Below are 17,936 nucleotides of genomic sequence, written 5' to 3'. Positions count from 1 at the left end.
CCCTCTCTGCCGGCCCTCCCTCTCTCTCCTCCTGCCCTCTCAAACCTCAGTGTTCCTCTCAGTAGGATTCAGAGCCGCTGCTGAAGGACACATTCAGCAGAAGACAGTTCAGCAGAGACTGTAAGTCACTGCTCAGTACTGCAGTCTGCTTCTATTGTAGGGGAAAGAGGGGGGCCAGGCCAGGGCAAGGGGAATAATATGATTATGTTACATCCATGAAGTGAAGTTACCCCCCCAAAAAAAAAAAATTAGATCTGTGGGTGCACTCAGGAATTTTTTTTTTAAAAGAGAAGGGTTACATAAATATAATAGCTGAGTCAAGCAGTCAGCAGTTTCCTGAATGGGGGTTTTATGTGCATTTGGCACTGCTGGCGGCAAACTATGTGGCATAATGTAAATTTCAGTTTATACTGTCTGGCGTAATTTGAATTTCGGCTTATACTGTGTGGCCTAATGTAAATTTGGCTCATGCTGTGTGGTGTAATATGAATTTTAGCTCATACTGTGTGGCATAAAGTGAATTTGGATCATACTGTGTGGCGTAATGTGAATTTTGGCTCATACTGTGTGGTGTAATGTGAATATGTATCTGATCTTCACTGAGTCACTTAGATCATGCATGGTACCAAAGGACTGACGCATAGCGGATGTAGTCCCAATATTTAAAAAGGGTATTAAACTTCATCCTGGTAACTATAGACCAGTTAGTCTGACCTAAATAGTGGGAAAACTATTGGAAAGTATACTAAGGGACAGCATACAGGATTACTTGAGAACTCACATGCTATTAATAAGAACCAGCATGGTTTTATGAGAAATAGGTCACGCCAAACTAATTTGATTAGCTTCTATGACACTATTTGTACATGGGTAAGTAATTGGCTTGATTACAGGGTACAGCGAGTGGTGATTAATGGGATGTTTTCCACCTGGGCTAAAGTAATTAGTGGATTACCGCAGGGTTCTGTGCTGGGGCCCCTATTGTTTAATATATTTATTAATGATTTAGGAGAAGGACTAGAAAGCACAGTGTCAATCTTTGCAGACGATACTGAAATATGTAGGGTAATCAAGTCAGATGTGGATGTGGAGTCTCTACAGAGCGATTTAAGTCAACTGGAAGTTTGGACAATGTAATGGTGTGATAAAGCTAAATATTTATCTTACTTAAAACCCTTTAAGAGGTCTAAGAACACTGTACGCTATTAACGTATGGAATACCGTAAGGGTACGCACGTTGAGTAACAATCGCTTAGCCGTAGTCGAGACGCTCAAGCGTCACGTTCGCTCACGGCCAAGAGATCACAGGCAGGCACGCTATTGGCTGCCGACTAACGTAATGATTCGCTATAGCGTAGCGGACACTCGGGACCACGAGGAGATCACCAGCGGCGCAGACTCTCACAATGTAAAACCTTTATAACTATACCATAAAACAGTGTATTATGCAGTAAACCTTGGTGTAGAGATAGAGTGTGAATGTAACACAGTGTAACCTTATTAACGTAAAAGCTGTTCGAGCGTCTCCGACGCTCTGAGTATACTTAAAAATATAAGAAATATACAGATACTGATCTTAGGGTCTAACGCCTTATGTGAATGTTTATACTTGCAAAAGAATAATACAATACAAGTCATACACTACCAATATAACATAGACTACCTAACCAGATAACTACACATGAAATACAATAACAGTACAATAACACTTTTAAGAGGAAAAGAGAGGGAAAGGGGAGAAGAGAGAGAGAGAGAGATATGGCTCACAATAACAAGAAAAACAATATGATTGCGGAGAAAACTTACGCACAAAGGGAAACAATCGCATGCGCCTCTAGATATCCAGCTCCCGATTATCAGCACTGAGAACCGTTGAAGAGAATGAGCTGGATACGATCGGCATGTCTATTTATGCCCCACACACAATACAATTCAATGGTCCCTACAATCTCATTGTTCATTGGACACAGGAATTCGTCTTCGCATTATAACAAAAGGTCATAGGTTGATTCATACAGGTGGGCTGTGTCTACTTCCAACTGCTCAGGTGGGTGGGAAACTAGGTTTCCCGCCGCATGGATAATAAAGTGTAAATAATAGTAAATGGACATAAACTTCTTATGTCCATAACTATTCGCACGAGCGATTAATCCGCTTCAAACCAACACTGGAATATTGCTAATTAAATACTCTTCCGATGGATACTAAACACCACTGTATGACCCATGTCTGACCCTTTGTATCAAACAAAGAGGGATCTCTTTGTCCATGAACATGCTATATTAACTAAACTTTCAGAATCTATCAAAGGGACCATGATCTACAAAATACATTATATGGTTAAAATATATATCGATTGAGTCGCCCGCTAGACGCATACAAACTCTACCGTAAATCCGCATATCGTGCGCCTGCGGGTGCACGCGACTGCGAGTATGCGCACGCACGGGAGAGCTCCTGCACGCGCAGCGGGAGCTCGCATGAGGTGCAAATATGGCAGTGTGCATAGTGATATTTTTCTGACTTTGACAGTCCACCCTTTGGCAGTCAACAATAACTGCCACTTCCTAAAACATTTCAAAACGAGAAAAATATATGTCAAGTGTAAATACATTTCCATGATTGGGTAAGGGAGGAGAGAAGAAGGTGTGAAAAGGGTATGACCTAGTGAGATAGCAGAAGCATGTGTGTATGCATCCATGTTTTGGGGGGTCATGTATCATCGTGCCGTACGTGTTTTAGATCAAGCTTCGAGGTATTGCGAAGTATACATTTGAATTCCTTCTTATCCCGTATTAAGGGTCTGTGGATGGGCTGTCAAACTTTACCGAGCTCTTTTCGGCTTTTGGTTGTAACAAAAATGGGGGAGCACATTTTAGTTGATGATACATGAATGGGGGAATATGTGATTGCTGATATCTGTGCTGGTATTCCCTATCGACTATGTGTGTTATTATCTGAAGGTTGTAGAGATGAAGATAAGACACAATTATGGTAAATGCAGTGGTATTCTATGTCAGGTTAATGAACATTTGTCGGTTGAAGTCTTGTTCGGTGTCTGTTGAATGCAGTCTTCTTTGGGCTTTTGCCAAAAGGTGTGGGCAAAAAGCTTTGTCAATGTCCATAGACTTACAAAAGTGTTGGGCTAGCGTAATTTTAAAATTTCTAGGGAAACTGGGGGTCTATGGCATAGTTCATCAAATATCTGTGTATAAGGTTGTCAAAACTTCTTCTTTAATCCATCTGTTGTCTGTATACAGGATCATCAAATTCCTCGTCCAAGTGGGCCTTTTTACCTTGGAGAAAACGGAAAAACAGGTGAAAGAAACGGACCGTATAATCGCATTTTCATCACATCATTGTCTCTACCGTTGGGTCATAGATCAAATCCATTGGAATTACAATTTCCTCACTCCTTAAACTTCGTTTACACTTCGTTAAAGCCTGACCGCATCTAAATATCAAGCCAATCGATATGACAACACCTAAGATACATAGGAGAAACTTCCCAACATCCATTATGACTCCTTGAGCCCATTCTCCTAAACCAGAGAACCAATTTCGCGGGTTCAACCATGATACCCAACCAGTCAGCTCATTACCCACAGCAGCAAGGGTGAGATTGTGTCTCCTGCGAAATTCCCACTTTAATTGGAGAATGTCATCCATCTTTTGGTCTATGACCTCGACCGGATCCTCGGTACTATTCGTAATATATGTGCAGCATTTCACGCCGTACTGCGTTGCCAGTGTGACACAATATCCGCCTGTCACTGCCGTGAGATAATTGAGAACCTTTCTATGCTGAACCAGTTCTGTTTTATAAGCTTGAAGCTCCCTTCCGGTATACCTAAAAGTGTCGTCATACATTTCAGTGATATTGTCTAACAAATTTGCAAGCGCAGATATGTATTTATAATTCAACACTCCTCTGGCGGTGCGAGTGATGTCTAACGCGAGTAGAACCTGAATCCCGGTGGATTCATGGATCATGTCAGAGGCCGGATGCTCTGTTCTTTCTATCAGGTGCCGTTTAACTACGTGCTCGTAATGAGTGTGAGTATAAGGAGCTTGGGCACCACGGTGTATATCTTTCATTTTAGTATGTGATACAGTCATTACCTCAGGCAGTACTTTTCCAATATAACACAATCCTTCAGAGTTTGGGGCAAGCCACTTATACGCCTTCCTCCCGCATATGAAATATGCATCGTCGGGGAGAACATATGGGACAGAGTAGGACATAACCATATTACACATCTTCCATGTGAAATCTCCTAACCCTAATTCTCCCATCTGTCTAGTACACGTATCAGTTTGTACGATATGTGCACAGTATCCTGGTGATACCTCTCCAACTCTCGTAATCCTATTTCCTAGGGTATACCTATATCGGAAAGATTTTTCTCTACTGGCTATGTGGCGTATAAGCTCTGTATCTGTCGGCATTCTATCTGCTCTATATGAAAAGGTCATGGTTTGGTTACTCCATGACACTTCCCAATTTCCCGGCTTTCGGGGATTGGAAATGTTAAAACATATTAGGGATCTATCCACATGATATTGGTGGAGCTTCAAACTAGGAGGACTGGAGATATTAAACCTCCTGTCCACCGGTCTCCCACCCTTTAGCTCAAGTACCTCCCCTACCGTTAAAGGAAATGGTACTAGTCCTGATATGCTATGACCTTGAGGTACTTGAGAGCATACCCAACAATCTGTTTGATTTAACACACTACCCACTAAGGAGTGATAGTCACTCAAGGGATGCCGGTCCATGTGGATATTAAAACTGGATTGGCATTTCTTGATGCAGCCATCCTCAACTACATTGTCACAGAGCCTACAGATACAGTTTTCTTCAGCTTACAATCCTTCACAATTCCTTCTATGGTCTATGTTATCGGATCGTTTTCTGATACTCGCCTTTGCTTGTTGATTATGTTGTTCTTGGAAAACTACGCCTCCATCTTTGTCATCAGAACCCATTCCAGAACCTCTCTCGACCTCCATGGTACTCTCGCCGGAACAGACTGCTCTGGTCAACATCATGGTCAACAGGAAAATCCGGATCACAGTCTCTTGGGGCAAGTCCATCTTATAGGAGGAAACGGAGAAGAATGAGAAGGGGGAAAAAATAATTTGAGGGAGAGGGGATGGGAAGTGGAGAAAAACAATAAAAGGGAACAGGGAGTCGACAACTGCTTTTGATCTTGTGATTTTCAATGCTCAGGTGCCGCCTCAGTCCTCCTGGAACAGACACTCCAGTGATACAACTTCCTCTACCGTCTGTTCCTTATCACGGGACCTCTCTGGATCAGCAACCTTCTTACAATGGGACGAATGAACCCAAGTCTCTCTTTCGGCAACCTTCAATGCTGTAGTGCTAGTCAATAAGACTTGGTATGGTCCTTCCCATCTGTCAATAAGGCAACCTGAGCGTAGAAAATTCCGTATCATTACATAATCCCCAGGTTCAATGTCATGACAATTACTATCTGGTAAATCAGGAATCACCAACTTCAAATTATTATTTTGATTCCTTAGCTGTTTACTCATGTTAATCAAGTATTTTACAGTCACTTCATTGTTACACTTCAAATCATCCTGAGGGTTAATCATAACATGCGGTTGTCGACCAAACAAGATTTCAAAGGGGGACAGATTAAGAGGGGACCTGGGAGTGGTTCTGATGCTGTACAGTACAATGGGTAAAGCTTCTGGCCATGTCAATCCCGTTTCTGCCATAACTTTGCTCAGTTTATTTTTAATAGTGCTGTTCACTCTTTCCACCTTCGCACTCGCCTGGGGACGGTATGGAGTGTGCAGCTTGCTATCAATTCCCATCAACTTACACATTCCTTGAAAGACATCACCTGTAAAATGGGTACCCCTATCACTTTCGATTATTCTAGGGATACCATATCTACATACAAATTCCTGCACAATTTTCTTAGCAGTAAACATAGCGGTACTTGTGGCCGCAGGAAATGCTTCGACCCAATTTGAGAATACATCTATACAAACAAGTACATATTTCAAATTTCGACAAGGGGGTAATTGTATAAAGTCAATCTGTATTACCTGGAAAGGGCCGCCTGTAGGTGGGATATGAGATGGTTCTGTTGGTATTGCCTTTCCGATATTCTTTCTCAAACAGGTAAGGCATGACATTGCTCTTTTACCTGCATGAGATGAAAATCCTGGGGCGCACCAATATGCTTTTACCAACTTACACATTCCCTCCTTGCCCAGATGAGTCAGCCCGTGTGCTGCCTCAGCTAAACATGGAAGATATGCTCTGGGGGCCACTGGTTTACCTTGTCCATCCGTCCAGAGTCCTGAGGACTCCTGGCCATATCCCTTTGCCTTCCAGACTGCCTTTTCCTGTGTGGAACACAAATTTTGCATCTCACACAACTTCTGTGTGTTGATGGTATTGAATACCATCAATTGTGTGGTGTCTGTTTGTCTGGGGGTACCGGCTGCTAACTTAGCAGCTTCGTCTGCTCGGCTGTTACCAAGTGATACTGGGTCTTGGCTATATGTGTGTGCTTTACACTTGATAACAGCCACTCTGTCGGGTTCCTGTATCGCTGTTAGAAGCCTTTTGATGTGAGCTGCATGCGCTACCGGTGTACCAGCTGCCGTCATGAAATTTCTGAGGCGCCATAGGGCTCCGAAATCATGGACTACCCCGAATGCGTATCTAGAGTCGGTGTAGATATTGGCTGACTTGCCCCTAGCCAATTCACATGCTCTGGTTAGGGCGACCAGCTCAGCAACCTGGGCTGAGTGAGGTGGGCCTAGCGGTTCAGCTTCTATGGTGCCTTGGTCGTCTACGACTGCGTATCCAGTACACAAGTCTCCCGAGTCTGACTGTCTGTGACAACTACCATCCGTGTAGAAGGTAAGATCTACATCTTCCAGTGGGTTGTCACTGATGTCAGGCCTTGCGGTGAAATTTTGGGTCAAATATTCCATACAATCATGTGTGTCATCCTTTGTATTAAATCCTCCTTCCCCACCACTCTCATCCTCCACCCTTTGTGCCTGTCCAGGCACACCTGGGAGATATGTTGCAGGATTTAATGCACTGCATCTCCTTATGGTGATGTTTACGGGGGCCATTAGTGCCAATTCCCATCTTGTAAACCGCGCTGATGAGACGTGCCTGGTTTGGGCAGAATTTAGCAAGGCTGACACTGCATGTGGTGTATGAATTGTGAGGTTGTGACCTAGCACTACATCTTCGCTTTTCGTTACTAGCAATGCTATCGCAGCAACGCTTCGCAAGCATGTGGGGAGGGATCGCGCTACCGTATCTAGCTGAGCGCTGTAGTATGCTACCGGCCTGCTGGCATCACCGTACTTCTGGGTTAGGACGCCTGCCGCGCAACCAGCACTTTCTGTTCCGTACAGCTCAAAGGGTTTCCCATAGTCTGGCATACCTAATGCTGGTGCCTGCGTTAGGCACTGTTTAAGTCTCTCAAATGCCATCTCGGACTCGTCTGTATGCGAAATCCGATCCGGTTTGTTTGAGGAGACCATCTCCTGCAAAGGTAACGCTAGAATGGAAAACCCTGGGATCCAGTTACGGCAATACCCACACATTCCTAAAAACGTTCTGATCTGTTGCTGGGTTTGTGGCAGAGTCATGTCTCTAATTGCTTGAATTCTATCAGCGGTCAGGTGTCTCAGTCCTTGTGTTAGACAGTGTCCCAAATATTTTACTTTAGTTTGGCATAATTGTAACTTGTCTTTGGAAACCTTGTGTCCTGTGTCTGAAAGATGAAACAGGAGCTGTTTCGTATCCTTCAGGGATGCTTCCAATGAATCTGAACACAGTAGTAAATCATCCACATACTGTATCAATACTGATCCACTCTCTGGTTGGAAAGACTGTAAACAATCATGCAAAGCTTGGGAAAATATACTTGGACTATCTATGAAACCTTGTGGTAATCGAGTCCATGTGTATTGGACTCCTCTGTATGTAAATGCAAACAAATATTGGCTGTCAGGATGCAGGGGTACCGAAAAGAAAGCGGAGCAGAGGTCAATAACAGTGAAAAATTTCGCAGTGGGAGGGATCTGCATAAGGATGACAGCTGGATTTGGCACTACGGGGAACTGACTCTCAACTATTTTGTTAATCCCCCTTAGATCCTGCACTAGCCGGTAACCCCTCCCCCCACTCTTTTTCACAGGGAAGATGGGACTATTGGCAGTGCTGGATGTTCTTACCAGAATGCCCTGTTGTAGCAAGCGCTCTATTACTGGGTAAACTCCTAACTCCACCTCTGGCTTCAGAGGGTATTGTGGGATTTTTGGAGCTATCCTACCATCTTTTATTTGCACAACTACTGGAGCTACGTTTGCCATTAATCCAGTGTCTTGTCCATCTTTAGTCCAAAGTGACTCTGGTATCTGGGATGTCATTTCTTCTACTTGGGATGGAGTCCTATTTGTCATAATGGTATGTGACAGTAATTTTGATGGGGAGTCTAACATGTCTCGCACTTCCTGAGCGTGATTCTCAGGTATGTCCAAGAATACACCTTCAGGAGTACAATAAATGACGCACCCCATTTTACACAATAAGTCTCTTCCCAGGAGATTAGTCGGTGCCGATGCAGCCAGCAAAAAGGAATGCTTGGTATGTAAAGGCCCTATTGTAATCTCTGCTGGTTTGCTAACAGGGTAGTGCTGGACTACTCCCGTTACTCCTATGGCTGGAATTGTCTTACCAGTGGTTCTCATGCCCACTGTCGAATTTATCACTGATTTGGCCGCCCCCGTATCTACAAGAAAGTTTAATGATTTACCTGCTACCTTTATTGCAATTTCGGGTTCACTTCCAAGACTTGCAATCAATTTTACTGGCTGCAGATTACAGGTATGGCCACACCCCTATTGGGTATGGTGACCTCCCTGAATCCCGCTGGCAGCAACTACTTGTGAAGGGGTTAAATGGGAACTGCCAGAAGTTTGCCAGTCTCCTTTTGGGGGATATCTTTTTGTTTCCCCTGTATGTGGCTCATAACTCCGTCTCTGTGGACCCTGATCCCAATTTCGTGTGTCATGTCGTTGTCTAGGGAGTTGGTATGATCTTTGTGAATTTTTCGCTCTACAGTCTCGTGCTATGTGTCCCTGTTTATGACAAAAATAACATGTTACCACATTTGACTTACCCACCGGGTTTGGTGATTTAAACAAAGGCTGCTTTGTGGTCAGGGCCTGTATACTTACGGCCATTAACTTATCACCTTGTGACTCCCTGTGTCTGGTGATATTCCGGTCGTGATCAATAGCAGCCTCTCTCAAAGTAGCCACCGACAGACCTCGCCAACATGGTTGCGTGGTCTGTACCCTTGTCTTTAATGCTTCTTTTAAACCATCCATTAGCACAGATACTGCTACTTCTTGATGATTTGCATTGGTCCTAATGTCCTCTATGCCAGTGTATTTTGCCATTTCTAATAGTGCCCGGTGAAAATACTCAGCAGCTGTTTCTGACTCTTTTTGTTTAATGGAAAAAATTCTATTCCATTTGGCTACAGCTGGGAAATACTCCTTTAACTGTAAATTTATTCTTTTTACATTGTCTTTGTTGTACACATCTGTAAGGGGTACATCCTGATCCAATCCACAGTCAGCTAAAAATTGAGCTGAGTCGACATTGGAGGGTAAACATGCCCTCAGCAATATCTGCCAGTCTTTGTTATTGGGCTCTACAGTGTTCCCTAGGTCTCTGATGTATTTCTGGCTAGCAACTAGATCTTTCCAAGGATCAGGGAATTCAGACACTATGGTCTTAATTCCATTCGGGAAAACGGGCTGTACATGGCAATGTTTCTGATAGGAGTGACTCCTGTGGTGTCCGTTTTCCCATTGGGAACTGCGATTACCCTGACGGGAGCAAGTTTAATAACCTCATTCTGATTAGATTCTACAGCCTGCGGTGAAATGGTTTCAGCATAGTGTAAGGTGCCGTACTTACCCGTTGATACGACCTCACCTGTCCCTCCGCTAGGGGCCTTTGTTACTAATCGCAAGGGTTGGGCCGTGCCTACTGTTGTCTCTGATATGGTGGCTGCTAGAGAGAGCGCCGATATTGTTGATGCTTCGTCTTCTTGATCACACTCCTGGGGAAAGTTCAAAACAGGGTACAACTTGCACGGGTTAATACTTGCATTGATTAACTTATTAACATTATCTTTAACATTTGTACAGTTGCTAAGTGTTTGTTTGTTACACCTTAGTGCGTCATTCTCCGCAACCAATTTCTCTCCTGATATGTATGGTGGCGGCGGTGCCGTGGCTATCAGTTTCCTGATAGGGTTAGATCCCGCCGCCTGAGCCAATCCTCTCTGTATTTCACCCTCCTGTTGCCATAACTGCAAATAATCATAATGTTTGATTCGTCTCTTTGCTGATTTAATGAGACATATCCTTCTCCTTAGATTTAGTAACACTTCTGGGCTAAAGCTGCCTACTCTTGGGAACTTCTCCCCGTCATGTACCGTCATTCTCTCCCATTCATCACATAAAACTTCTGTGTGTGAACCGTATTTTTCACACATTACGTACCTTGCCGACCCGATTGGTCGGTTCACTAAATCAACCCGAACCGAGGTTGATCGCCCCCTTCCTGAACAACTGGCCCCCATAATTTGCAGGTGTTGCTTGCTCTACCTCTGACCTTTATATCAGGGTCTTCAGCGAACCCTTACAAAAAACCAAAATATTCAAAGATAGGTTGACGGTGGTAGTTTACCGAGTACCCCACTTACTCGCCCACGCCGACCAATACGACCTCCACACTGATATAGTGCTGGCGTACTCGACCCAGGGCCCCTATGAACCTTTGTTTACTGGAACATGTGAGTGTGATCCGCAGAGCATTAACCCTTTCCAGTAACTGTGGGGTTGTTGGATAATTCCTGAGTGACCAGCGAACTTCCCTTTTAAAAATAAAAAATTACACAAATCACGTTAGAATGTACAAATAGCGTTTATGACCCTTTTCGTACACAAATGGTACTAGGTCAGATTACTAACTAATGCACACAATTACGTGCGGTACAATCGTTCAGTACATAAGCAACTAATCTTATGTACGGAGCGACCAACGGAATCGACATTCAGCAGCTGCAAATTCCTTCAGCCTGAGCTTTATGGCCTATATGGGTTCCGCCCCAACCCTTCTTGGTGTTGGGCTACTTGACTCTATAGCGGACTTCCTTGTCTGCTGTACCTGGACCTCCTGGTCTGTTATGCGACCTCCTGGTCTGTTATGCGACCTCCTGGTCTGACCTCCTGGTCTGCTACAGTATGACCTCCTGGTCTGCTACACTCTAATGCTCTTTATATGTTTAACAAGGGATGCCTCCCTAGCCACCATGTATGTCACTTACACGTATGTACTTCACGAGAACTCGATGATTTCTGTGGTTCAATCCCCAAAATTGTAAAAACTTATATATGCAAACACTCACTCACCACATGTACACTTTTGTTTCTATTTATATTTCTATTTCTGCGCAGAAATTTCTTTCCTTTAGACCAGATGTGTTGTAAATTGGAGAAGGATCTATTAGCTTAAATTTCGGACACTGAAATAGACTTGCGCTATTTATCGCGTTGCCACCTCTTCGCCTGCTAAAATAACACTTATCGTGTGATTTGAGTTACGTGGGCGTACCCGGACGCTCCGTTGCGTAATATACGCTGCGTGTGTCGGCCTTTGGGTTGCGTACGCAAGTCTCAGCCCTTTGTTAGAGACACGTGTACGCAATGCAGATATCCACCGTAACACAACTAACACGTTTATCAATGTAGATGATCCTTGATCATCTACCGAGCACCACACCAATCTCTCCTTGTATCTTTAGGTAGAGCTGCGTGCGTGCTTTGCAATTTATCCCTTAATGTATTACTTTTACACTTTAACTATGAAATAGCGACAAATCTCTCTTAGCACGTTTATCAATTATAAAATGGCAAACAGGAGAGTGATATGAAAATACACGAATAAAAAGAAATGCAGATATGCGTGTGTGCGTACGCAAGACAGAAATAAACAGTTTTAAAAGACACTTGCGTGTTGTTCTTACCTCCGGTTCCCGGATTCCTTCAGCACCCTTTACTAAGCGAAGCAGACGCTTATCCAGTCAGCACTGCGAGGAATATGATCTCCCGCCCTTTGCTGATGGAAAATGTCTGCTGAAATTACCTAGTACAGATATGTGAAGGACGGGCGAGCCGCCAATTGATAAAGCTAAATATTTATCTTACTTAAAACCCTTTAAGAGGTCTAAGAACACTGTACGCTATTAACATATGGAATACCGTAAGGGTACGCACGTTTAGTAACAATCGCTTAGCCGTAGTCGAGACGCTCAAGCGTCACGTTCGCTCACGACCAAGAGATCACAGGCAGGCACGCTATTGGCTGCCGACTAACGTAATGATTCGCTATAGCGTAGCGGACACTCGGGACCACGAGGAGATCACCAGCGGCGCAGACGCTCACAATGTTAAACCTTTATAACTATACCATAAAACAGTGTATTATGCAGTAAACCTTGGTGTAGAGATAGAGTGTGAATGTAACACAGTGTAACCTTATTAACTTAAAAGCTGTTCGAGCGTCTCCGACGCTCTGAGTATACTTAAAAATATAAGAAATATACAGATACTGATCTTAGGGTCTAACGCCTTATGTGAATGTTTATACTTGCAAAAGAATAATACAATACAAGTCATACACTACCAATATAACATAGACTACCTAACCAGATAACTACACATGAAATACAATAACAGTACAATAACACTTTTAAGAGGAAAAGAGAGGGAAAGGGGAGAAGAGAGAGAGAGAGATATGGCTCACAATAACAAGAAAAACAATATGATTGCGGAGAAAACTTACGCACAAAGGGAAACAATCGCATGCGCCTCTAGATATCCAGCTCCCGATTATCAGCACTGAGAACCGTTGAAGAGAATGAGCTGGATACGATCGGCTTGTCTATTTATGCCCCACACACAATACAATTCAATGGTCCCTACAATCTCATTGTTCATTGGACACAGGAATTCGTCTTCGCATTATAACAAAAGGTCATAGGTTGATTCATACAGGTGGGCTGTGTCTACTTCCAACTGCTCAGGTGGGTGGGAAACTAGGTTTCCCGCCGCATGGATAATAAAGTGTAAATAATAGTAAATGGACATAAACTTCTTATGTCCATAACTTTTCGCACGAGCGATTAATCCGCTTCAAACCAACACCGGAATATTGCTAATTAAATACTCTTCCGATGGATACTAAACACCACTGTATGACCCATGTCTGACCCTTTGTATCAAACAAAGAGGGATCTCTTTGTCCATGAACATGCTATATTAACTAAACTTTCAGAATCTATCAAAGGGACCATGATCTACAAAATACATTATATGGTTAAAATATATATCGATTGAGTCGCCCGCTAGACGCATACAAACTCTACCGTAAATCCGCATATCGTGCGCCTGCGGGTGCACGCGACTGCGAGTATGCGCACGCACGGGAGAGCTCCTGCACGCGCAGCGGGAGCTCGCATGAGGTGCAAATATGGCAGTGTGCATAGTGATATTTTTCTGACTTTGACAGGTGTATGAGGTTTAATGTGGTAAATGTAAAGTTATGCATTTTGGGACTAAGAATAAACATGCAACCTACCAATTAAATGAGGAAAAAAATAGGGGATACTGTATTAGAAAAGGATTTGGGCGTGCTCACTGATAGTAGATTTAGCAGCAACACACAATGTCAAAGTGCAGCAACAAAGGCAATTAAGGTGTTAGCATGCATTAAAAGGTGAATTGAGACAAGGGATGAGAGTGTAGTCCTGCCACTGTACAAATCATTGGTTCGGCCGCATCTTGAGTATTGTGTACAGTTATGGCCACCACACTATAAAAGAGACACATTAAAACTTGAAAAGGTTCAGAGGCGAGCTACCAAATTGATTAAGGGGTTGGAGACACTGGACTATGAGGAGAGGCTTTCTAGGTTAGATATGTTTACACTAGAAATTAGACGATTAAGAGGAGATATGATTAATATTTACAAATATATAAAGGGGCAATATGCGGAGCTATCAGGTGAGTTGTTTACTTAGAGACCTCTACACAAAACGCGCAGATACCCACTAAGGCTTGAGGAAAGGAATTTTGCACTCAGCGCAGGAAGGGATTTTTCACTGTAAAGGCTATACGAATATGGAATACACTGCCAGAGAAGGTTATAATGGCGGACTCAGTCAATGCGTTTAAAAATGGGTTAGACAAATTTCTAATGGAAAAAGATATACGAGGATATAGCCTTTAACCTAAATAGATTATTATATTATGCAATATAATTCAGGTTGAACTCAATGGACTACTAGTCTTTTTGCAACCTCACCGACTATGTTACTATATTACTCTCCTCTAGTCTCCAAACCTTCAAGCGGTCTCTGAAAACTCAACTCTTCAGGCAAGCTTATCAAATTCAAGACCCACTCACATAACCTTTATAAGCTTTCTTGTCCAATTATATCCCCATTGTACAGTCCACACATATCCTCCACATATCCTCACATATCTTCTCTTCCTTCACTTTCCCTTCCTCCTGCCTTGGTTCATCATTGCTGTAAGACCATATCATGCAGCCCACTGAAAACCTTTGCAATCTGGTGGACAACTATGCAACTTGTGTATCAATGCCTATTTTCCTATATATTGTAAGCTTACGGGGCCTTCCTACCTCTATGTCTGACTGTTATTACACAGTTTTGTTTTATCATTGTTTCCATTTGAAAAGCGCAATGGAATTTGCTACGCTATATAAGAAACTGTTAATAAATAAATAATAAGCTAGGCTGCATAGGCAAAGGGCAACCCTAAACATGCAAGAGTATCACCGTCTTGCAATGCGCTCGCATGTTTGCGAGGGGGGGGGACACAGGACCCTGCATGTGGGGCGGACTTTACCTGTGCTGGGTGTCCCCCTACATGTCAGAGTAAAGGGTCGTAGGTGTGTGATTTTCGCACATTTACAACCCATGCTGAATTAGGCCCTAAGTGTTAAATAATGAATAGATGACACCTACTTAATTTAGGTGCATCAGGGGTAAGAATAAAAGATTGTGGGTCCTGTATTGGGGGGTGTGGCATAGAAGATCTGCAGCGTCTAGGTAGACAGTCATTAGGTCGACCCCATATGGTCCACATGCATTAGTTCCAAAGAGTTAGAAAGTCAACAGGAACAAAAGGACGACAGTTAAAAGGTAGACAGTGGCAAAGATCGACAGGGTCAACCATTTGTGTGTCGACCATTCTCATGACAACCTGAAGACCTTTTGTACCTGCCAACCTTAATGCACATCGATCTTTCATCTGTTGACCTTTTATACCTGTCGACGTAATGTATGTGGCCCATAATGTGTTGACCTATTGAATGCGGTACTAGACTGTCACTGCCCTAGACTGAGGGTGTTGTGAACTCGGGGATTCTTCCGATGGCTGGGAAGAGGAACCACAACTGAGCCGGAAAAGGGGAGGCCTAATATAGGATTTCCTCATACAGGACGCTGACAGTGGAGTTTGATGAAATATTGAAGAATTTTATTGTAGGGAAAACAACTTAAAGTCAAATGACAAAAGGGATAAATGAGGGAAATGTCCAGACCCACTGAAGGGTTTTATGAGCAGGGTTAGAGATGCTGGTAACTGAAGAAACTGTGGGAGATGTTTAAAAGTCACTGATAACTTATAAATGATGATAAAGGCACAGATGGATAAAGAACTTGTGAGTGGTGACAGAGACGCTGATGATGTGAGGAACTGAAGTGCAGGGGTTTTTGACGCTGTTAATTTGTAGAACTTGAGAACGGTGACTGAGACGCTGATGATGTGAGGAACTGAAGTGCAGGGGTTTTAGACGTTGTTAATTTGTAGAACTTGAGAACGGTGACTGAGACCCGCAGCCACGCTGATTCCTAGGAGCACTGGTGACTGGACCGCAGAGAGATATACCGGCCGCTGAGGACACTGGAACCGGTGCGACGAACTGGCAGACTGGAAATGCCGGAGACACTGGAGTACAACTGCAGAGATCCTTGCCGGAAACAAGAGCACTGGCATCTACATCAGGGGAAGACGATACTCAGGCACTGAGGCTCCGTCCGGCGTCTGACTTTGAATTCCCCGCCACCGCTGGATTGGCGGAGCAGTCTGATGACGTCACCCGCCCCCCGACCACGTGAAGCCGGGTGTCATGGCGGTGGCCATGCCCCGGAGAACCGCCGGGAGCCGCGCCAGCCAGACACCGGAGCCTGCGGCCCACCGAAGGCAGAGGCCGCAACACCGACCAGCAGACACGCAGGGGTAAGCGCGTCGAAAGCCGCCTCTGGTGTGTGACAGTACCCCCTCCTCCAGGAGTGGCCCCTGGACACTTTCCAAGTTTTGTTGGATGTCTGGAATGGAACATCCGCACCAGTCGGGGAGCCGTAACCTCAGTAGCTTTGACCCAGCTCCTTTCCTCGGGGCCAAAACCTTTCCATTCCACCAAATACTGTAGATTCTTGTGAAGATAGCGAGAATCAAGAATAGCTTTGATCTCAAAGTCCGTACCCTCTTCAGCCTCTGCAGAGGTTGGCCTTGGGGACTTGGAATGAAACTGGTTCAAAACAAGAGGGCGAAGAAGAGAGACATGGAAGGAATTTGGTATCCGGAGATGGGAAGGCAATCCCAATTTGCAGGCAACCGGATTCAAAACTTGTAACATGGGATAAGGACCAATGAACCTTGGAGCGAACTTCATAGTGGGCACCTTTAAACGAAGATTGTGGGTAGAGAGCCATACCCTGTAACCAACCTTGTATTGAGGAGCTGCCCGTCGCTTCCTATTTGCAAAGCACTTATAGCGAGCGGAAACTCTCTTGAGATTGGCATGGACTCGACTCCAGATTTGACTAAAATGCCGGAGGGTAGAGGCTGCAGCCGGAACTTCTTCTGGAGGACAAATGGGTAATTCTGGAACTTGGGGATGAAATCCGTAATTAATGAAAAATGGAGACTCACCAGTCGAGGAGTGATATAGATGATTATGGGCAAACTCGGCCCAAGGCAACAACTCCACCCAATTGTCTTGTGAGGGGGAGAGGTAAACACGGAGAAAAGTCTCTAGATCTTGATTGACGCGTTCAGTTTGCCCATTGGTCTGTGGATGGTAAGCAGATGAAAACTTGAGCTTTATTTGTAGGGCCGTGCAGAGGGCTCTCCAGAATCTTGCCGTAAACTGTACCCCTCGATCTGAGACTATTTCCAGCGGTAACCCGTGCAGGCGGAAGTGTTCCCGAATGAATAACAAAGCCAACTTAGAAGCTGATGGTAATCCGGTCAACGGAACAAAATGTGCCATCTTAGAGAATCGGTCGATAATCACCCAGACGGTGTTATGACTCTTAGAGAGAGGCAGTTCAATAACAAAATCCATAGAGATATGAGTGCAAGGCCTCTTAGGAATGGACAATGGGTGCAACAACCCCGCAGGAGGGAGACGAAGAATTTTGTGCTGAGCACATTGTGGACACGAGTTGACATATTCTTGAACGTCCTTCTTCATAGTGTCCCACCAGTAAGATCTTCGTAGAAATTCCCACATCTTTTGAACTCCCGGATGGCCAGAAAGCTTGGAAATGTGAGCCCACTGCAACAATCTTGGTCGAAATTTAGCTGGCACAGACATTCTTCCAAAAGGAGGACCCAACGCAGTGGGAGCCGCAGAAATAGAGACAGGACTGAAGATCAACGCCTTTTCAACGGAATTCTCCTCATCCGAAGCCATTAAGGAACGGGATAGGGCATCCGCCTTGGTGTTAAGAGTTCCAGCCCGGTAC

Source organism: Pseudophryne corroboree, chromosome 4, assembly GCF_028390025.1.
Source record: "Pseudophryne corroboree isolate aPseCor3 chromosome 4, aPseCor3.hap2, whole genome shotgun sequence".
In the NCBI taxonomy this organism is placed as follows: Eukaryota; Metazoa; Chordata; class Amphibia; order Anura; family Myobatrachidae; genus Pseudophryne; species Pseudophryne corroboree.
The sequence above is the reverse complement of the archived record's forward strand: the minus strand, read 5'-3'. Positions refer to the sequence as shown.